An 8,120-nucleotide genomic window follows, 5' to 3' on the forward strand; every position below is an offset into this window, starting at 1 on the left:
ACCATTCAATTGGAGTTGAAAAATTCACGTTTGAAGAAAATGACATTTCAAAATCTTTAAATCGTCATATCTCGTTAACCGAGCGTCTAAACAGGTCAAAACTTGCAAAATTCAAAATTCTCTAAAAACAAAACTACAAGTCCAAAACTTATAGAAAATACATTTTTGTGCTCTGTGAGTCAATATCCTTCGCATACAATTCAATTGGAGTTAAAAAATTCACGTTTGAAGAAAATGACATTTCAAAATCTTTAAATCGTCATATCTCGTTAACCGAGCGTCTAAACAGGTCAAAACTTGCAAAATTCAAAATTCTCTAAAAACAAAACTTCAAGTCCAAAACTTATAGAAAATACATTTTTGTGCTCTGTGAGTCAATATCCTTCGCATACAATTCAATTGGAGTTGAAAAATTCACGTTTGAAGAAAATGACATTTCAAAATCTTTAAATCGTCATATCTCGTTAACCGAGCGTCTAAACAGGTCAAAACTTGCAAAATTCAAAATTCTCTAAAAACAAAACCACAACTCCAAAACTTATAGAAAATACATTTTTGTGCTCTGTGAGTCGATATCCTTCGCATACAATTCAATTGGAGTTGAAAAATTCATGTTTGAAGAAAATGACATTTCAAAAGCTTTAAATCGTCATATCTCGTTAACCGAGCGTCTAAACAGGTCAAAACTTGCAAAATTCAAAATTCTCTAATAACAAAACTACATGTCCAAAACTTATAGAAAATACATTTTTGTGCTCTGTGAGTCGATATCCTTCGCATACAATTCAATTGGAGTTGAAAAATTCATTTTTGAAGAAAATGACATTTCAAAATCTTTAAATCGTCATATCTCGTTAACCGAGCGTCTAAACAGGTCAAAACTTGCAAAATTCAAAATTCTCTAATAACAAAACTACATGTCCAAAACTTATAGAAAATACATTTTTGTGCTCTGTGAGTCGATATCCTTCGCATACCATTCAATTGGAGTTGAAAAATTCACGTTTGAAGAAAATGACATTTCAAAATCTTTAAATCGTCATATCTCTTTAACCGAGCGTCTAAACAGGTCAAAACTTGCAAAATTCAAAATTCTCTAAAAACAAAACTACATGTCCAAAACTTATAGAAAATACATTTTTGTGCTCTGTGAGTCGATATCCTTCGCATACAATTCAATTGGAGTTGAAAAATTCATTTTTGAAGAAAATGACATTTCAAAATCTTTAAATCGTCATATCTCGTTAACCAAGTGTCTAAACAGGTCAAAACTTGCAAAATTCAAAATCCTCTAAAAACAAAACTACATGTCCAAAACTTATAGAAAATACATTTTTGTGTTCTCTGAGTCGATATCCTTCGCATACAATTCAATTGGAGTTGAAAAATTCACGTTTGAAGAAAATGACATTTCAAAATCTTGTAATCGTCATATCTCGTTAACCGAGCGTCTAAACAGGTCAAAACTTGCAAAATTCAAAATTCTCTAATAACAAAACTACATGTCCAAAACTTATAGAAAATACATTTTTGTGCTCTGTGAGTCGATATCCTTCGCATACAATTCAATTGGAGTTGAAAAATTCATGTTTGAAGAAAATGACATTTCAAAATCTTTAAATCGTCATATCTCGTTAACCGAGCGTCTAAACAGGTCAAAACTTGCAAAATTCAAAATTCTCTAAAAACAAAACTATAAGCCCAAAACTTATAGAAAATACATTTTTGTGCTCTGTGAGTCGATATCCTTCGCATACAATTCAATTGGAGTTGAAAAATTAATTTTTGAAGAAAATGACATTTCAAAATCTTTAAATCGTCATATCTCGTTAACCGAGCGTCTAAACAAGTCAAAACTTGCAAAATTCAAAATTCTCTAAAAACAAAACTACAAGTCCAAAACTTATAGAAAATACATTTTTGTGCTCTGTGAGTCGATATCCTTCGCATACAATTCAATTGGAGTTGAAAAATTCATTTTTGAAGAAAATGACATTTCAAAATCTTTAAATCGTCATATCTCGTTAACCGAGCGTCTAAACAGGTCAAAACTTGCAAAATTCAAAATTCTCTAAAAACAAAACTACAACTCCAAAACTTATAGAAAATACATTTTTGTGCTCTGTGAGTCGATATCCTTCGCATACAATTCAATTGGAGTTGAAAAATTCATTTTTGAAGAAAATGACATTTCAAAATCTTTAAATCGTCATATCTCGTTAACCGAGCGTCTAAACAGGTCAAAACTTGCAAAATTCAAAATTCTCTAAAAACAAAACTACAAGTCCAAAACTTATAGAAAATACATTTTTGTGCTCTGTGAGTCGATATCCTTCGCATACAATTCAATTGGAGTTGAAAAATTCATTTTTGAAGAAAATGACATTTCAAAATCTTTAAATCGTCATATCTCGTTAACCGAGCGTCTAAACAGGTCAAAACTTGCAAAATTCAAAATTCTCTAAAAACAAAACTACAAGTCCAAAACTTATAGAAAATACATTTTTGTGCTCTGTGAGTCGATATCCTTCGCATACCATTCAATTGGAGTTGAAAAATTCACTTTTGGAGAAAATGACTTTTAAAAATGTTTAAATCGTCATATCTCGTTAACCGAGCGTCTAAACAGGTCAAAACTTGCAAAATTCAAAATTCTCTAATAACAAAACTACAACTCCAAAACTTATAGAAAATACATTTTTGTGCTCTGTGAGTCGATATCCTTCGCATACCATTCAATTGGAGTTGAAAAATTCACGTTTGAAGAAAATGACATTTCAAAATCTTTAAATCGTCATATCTCGTTAACCGAGCGTCTAAACAGGTCAAAACTTGCAAAATTCAAAATTCTCTAAAAACAAAACTACATGTCCAAAACTTATAGAAAATACATTTTTGTGCTCTGTGAGTCGATATCCTCCGCATACAATTCAATTGGAGTTGAAAAATTCATGTTTGAAGAAAATGACATTTCAAAATCTTTAAATCGTCATATCTCGTTAACCGAGCGTCTAAACAGGTCAAATCTTGCAAAATTCAAAATTCTCTAATAACAAAACTACATGTCCAAAACTTATAGAAAATACATTTTTGTGCTCTGTGAGTCGATATCATTCGCATACCATTCAATTGGAGTTGAAAAATTCACATTTGAAGAAAATGACATTTCAAAATCTTTAAATCGTCATATCTCGTTAACCGAGCGTCTAAACAGGTCAAAACTTGCAAAATTCAAAATTCTCTAAAAACAAAACTACATGTCCAAAACTTATAGAAAATACATTTTTGTGCTCTGTGAGTCGATATCCTTCGCATACAATTCAATTGGAGTTGAAAAATTCATTTTTGAAGAAAATGACATTTCAAAATCTTGTAATCGTCATATCTCGTTAACCGAGCGTCTAAACAGGTCAAAACTTGCAAAATTCAAAATTCTCTAAAAACAAAACTACATGTCCAAAACTTATAGAAAATACATTTTTGTGCTCTGTGAGTCGATATCCTTCGCATACAATTCAATTGGAGTTGAAAAATTCATTTTTGAAGAAAATGACATTTCAAAATCTTTAAATCGTCATATCTCGTTAACCGAGCGTCTAAACAGGTCAAAACTTGCAAAATTCAAAATTCTCTAAAAACAAAACTACATGTCCAAAACTTATAGAAAATACATTTTTGTGCTCTGTGAGTCGATATCCTTCGCATACAATTCAATTGGAGTTGAAAAATTCATTTTTGAAGAAAATGACATTTCAAAATCTTTAAATCGTCATATCTCGTTAACCGAGCGTCTAAACAGGTCAAAACTTGCAAAATTCAAAATTCTCTAAAAACAAAACTACATGTCCAAAACTTATAGAAAATACATTTTTGTGCTCTGTGAGTCGATATCCTTCACATACAATTCAATTGGAGTTGAAAAATTCATTTCATTTCAAAATCTTTAAATCGTCATATCTCGTTAACCGAGCGTCTAAAGAGGTCAAAACTTGCAAAATTCAAAATTCTCTAAAAACAAAACCACAACTCCAAAACTTATAGAAAATACATTTTTGTGCTCTGTGAGTCGATATCCTTCGCATACCATTCAATTGGAGTTGAAAAATTCATGTTTGAAGAAAATGACATTTCAAAATCTTTAAATCGTCATATCTCGTTAACCGAGCGTCTAAACAGGTCAAAACTTGCAAAATTCAAAATTCTCTAAAAACAAAACTACATGTCCAAAACTTATAGAAAATACATTTTTGTGCTGTGTGAGTCGATATCCTTCGCATACAATTCAATTGGAGTTGAAAAATTCATTTTTGAAGAAAATGACATTTCAAAATCTTTAAATCGTCATATCTCGTTAACCGAGCGTCTAAACAGGTCAAAACTTGCAAAATTCAAAATTCTCTAAAAACAAAACTACATGTCCAAAACTTATAGAAAATACATTTTTGTGCTGTGAGTCGATATCCTTCGCATACAATTCAATTGGAGTTGAAAAATTCATTTTTGAAGAAAATGACATTTCAAAATCTTTAAATCGTCATATCTCGTTAACCGAGCGTCTAAACAGGTCAAAACTTGCAAAATTCAAAATTCTCTAAAAACAAAACTACAACTCCAAAACTTATAGAAAATACATTTTTGTGCTCTGTGAGTCGATATCCTTCGCATACAATTCAATTGGAGTTGAAAAATTCATTTTTGAAGAAAATGACATTTCAAAATCTTTAAATCGTCATATCTCGTTAACCGAGCGTCTAAACAGGTCAAAACTTGCAAAATTCAAAATTCTTTAATAACAAAACTACATGTCCAAAACTTATAGAAAATACATTTTTGTGCTCTGTGAGTCAATATCCTTCGCATACCATTCAATTGGAGTTGAAAAATTCACGTTTGAAGAAAATGACATTTCAAAATCTTTAAATCGTCATATCTCGTTAACCAAGCGTCCAAACAGGTCAAAACTTGCAAAATTCAAAATTCTCTAAAAACAAAACTACATGTCCAAAACTTATAGAAAATACATTTTTGTGCTCTGTGAGTTGAAAAATTCATTTTTGAAGAAAATAACGTTTCAAAATCTTTAAATCGTCATATCTCCTTAACCGAGCGTCTAAACAGGTCAAAACTTGCAAAATTCAAAATTCTCTAATAACAAAACTACATGTCCAAAACTTATAGAAAATACATTTTTGTGCTCTGTGAGTCGATATCCTTCGCATACAATTCAATTGGAGTTGAAAAATTCATTTTTGAAGAAAATAACGTTTCAAAATCTTTAAATCGTCAAATCTCCTTAACCGAGCGTCTAAACAGGTCAAAACTTGCAAAATTCAAAATTCTCTAAAAACAAAACTACAACTCCAAAACTTATAGAAAATACATTTTTGTGCTCTGTGAGTTGAAAAATTCATTTTTGAAGAAAATAACGTTTCAAAATCTTTAAATCGTCATATCTCCTTAACCGAGCGTCTAAACAGGTCAAAACTTGCAAAATTCAAAATTCTCTAATAACAAAACTACATGTCCAAAACTTATAGAAAATACATTTTTGTGCTCTGTGAGTCGATATCCTTCGCATACAATTCAATTGGAGTTGAAAAATTCATGTTTGAAGAAAATGACATTTCAAAATCTTTAAATCGTCATATCTCGTTAACCGAGCGTCTAAACAGGTCAAAACTTGCAAAATTCTAAATTCTCTAAAAACAAAACTACAACTCCAAAACTTATAGAAAATACATTTTTGTGCTCTGTGAGTTGAAAAATTCATTTTTGAAGAAAATAACGTTTCAAAATCTTTAAATCGTCATATCTCCTTAACCGAGCGTCTAAACAGGTCAAAACTTGCAAAATTCAAAATTCTCTAATAACAAAACTACATGTCCAAAACTTATAGAAAATACATTTTTGTGCTCTGTGAGTCGATATCCTTCGCATACCATTCAATTGGAGTTGAAAAATTCACGTTTGAAGAAAATGACATTTCAAAATCTTTAAATCGTCATATCTCGTTAACCGAGCGTCTAAACAGGTCAAAACTTGCAAAATTCAAAATTCTCTAATAACAAAACTACATGTCCAAAACTTATAGAAAATACATTTTTGTGCTCTGTGAGTCGATATCCTTCGCATACAATTCAATTGGAGTTGAAAAATTCATTTTTGAAGAAAATAACGTTTCAAAATCTTTAAATCGTCATATCTCCTTAACCGAGCGTCTAAACAGGTCAAAACTTGCAAAATTCAAAATTCTCTAATAACAAAACTACATGTCCAAAACTTATAGAAAATACATTTTTGTGCTCTGTGAGTCGATATCCTTCGCATACAATTCAATTGGAGTTGAAAAATTCATGTTTGAAGAAAATAACGTTTCAAAATCTTTAAATCGTCATATCTCCTTAACCGAGCGTCTAAACAGGTCAAAACTTGCAAAATTCAAAATTCTCTAATAACAAAACTACATGTCCAAAACTTATAGAAAATACATTTTTGTGCTCTGTGAGTCGATATCCTTCGCATACCATTCAATTGGAGTTGAAAAATTCACGTTTGAAGAAAATGACATTTCAAAATCTTTAAATCGTCATATCTCGTTAACCGAGCGTCTAAACAGGTCAAAACTTGCAAAATTCAAAATTCTCTAATAACAAAACTACATGTCCAAAACTTATAGCAAATACATTTTTGTGCTCTGTGAGTCGATATCCTTCGCATACCATTCAATTCTAGTTGAAAAATTCACGTTTGAAGGTCAAAACTTGCAAAATTCAAAATTCTCTTATAACAAAACTACATGTCCAAAACTTATAGAAAATACATTTTTGTGCTCTGTGAGTCGATATCCTTCGCATACAATTCAATTGGAGTTGAAAAATTCATTTTTGAAGAAAATGACATTTCAAAATCTTTAAATCGTCATATCTCGTTAACCGAGCGTCTAAACAGGTCAAAACTTGCAAAATTCAAAATTCTCTAATAACAAAACTACATGTCCAAAACTTATAGCAAATACATTTTTGTGCTCTGTGAGTCGATATCCTTCGCATACCATTCAATTCTAGTTGAAAAATTCACGTTTGAAGGTCAAAACTTGCAAAATTCAAAATTCTCTTATAACAAAACTACATGTCCAAAACTTATAGAAAATACATTTTTGTGCTCTGTGAGTCGATATCCTTCGCATACCATTCAATTCTAGTTGAAAAATTCACGTTTGAAGGTCAAAACTTGCAAAATTCAAAATTCTCTAATAACAAAACTACATGTCCAAAACTTATAGCAAATACATTTTTGTGCTCTGTGAGTCGATATCCTTCGCATACCATTCAATTCTAGTTGAAAAATTCACGTTTGAAGGTCAAAACTTGCAAAATTCAAAATTCTCTAATAACAAAACTACATGTCCAAAACTTATAGAAAATACATTTTTGTGCTCTGTGAGTCGATATCCTTCGCACAATTCAATTGGAGTTGAAAAATTCATGTTTGAAGAAAATAACATTTCAAAATCTTTAAATCGTCATATCTCCTTAACCGAGCGTCAGAGGCGGCGGAAGGGGTGTGCTGAGTGTGCCCCCTCACACGGCCCCGCTCTTAGAGGGGCCCCGCGGTCGCTAAATGAAAATGTCCCAGAAATAATAAAATCCGAAAAACCATGTCTCTTCTCTTTATTCAAAACAATCAAATAATTGAAATTGGCTTGTTTCCACTCGATTTCCATAATTCCATCGAGATAAGTCGAAGCATACATTGGCCACTTTTTGCAAAAGTAGGAAAGAAAAAATAAATTAAACAATTTAAGACTATTGTTTGTTTTTTTTTTTTTCTCAACTGAATCAATTTCAATTTTGTTTTATTGAACATACTATATACAATTGACTTAAGCTTAACTTATTTCTAATAAGATACATTGATTGATATAAAATTTGTTGGCACATATGGGGCCTAACCTTATACAATGGATAAAAGATAAAATATATATAAATATAGTACATGAATAGGCTTAATTTTACACGTCTGCTGACTAGGTTATCCTCGGGGTGTTCCGTCCCGGTTGTCCAGTTGTGGTATTGATAATGGTGGGTTGGGTGGTATGGCATTTAGCCGCGGTAGTAGGC

The sequence above is a fragment of the Episyrphus balteatus genome, chromosome 2 (genome assembly GCF_945859705.1).
Source record: "Episyrphus balteatus chromosome 2, idEpiBalt1.1, whole genome shotgun sequence".
NCBI lineage: Eukaryota > Metazoa > Arthropoda > Insecta > Diptera > Syrphidae > Episyrphus > Episyrphus balteatus.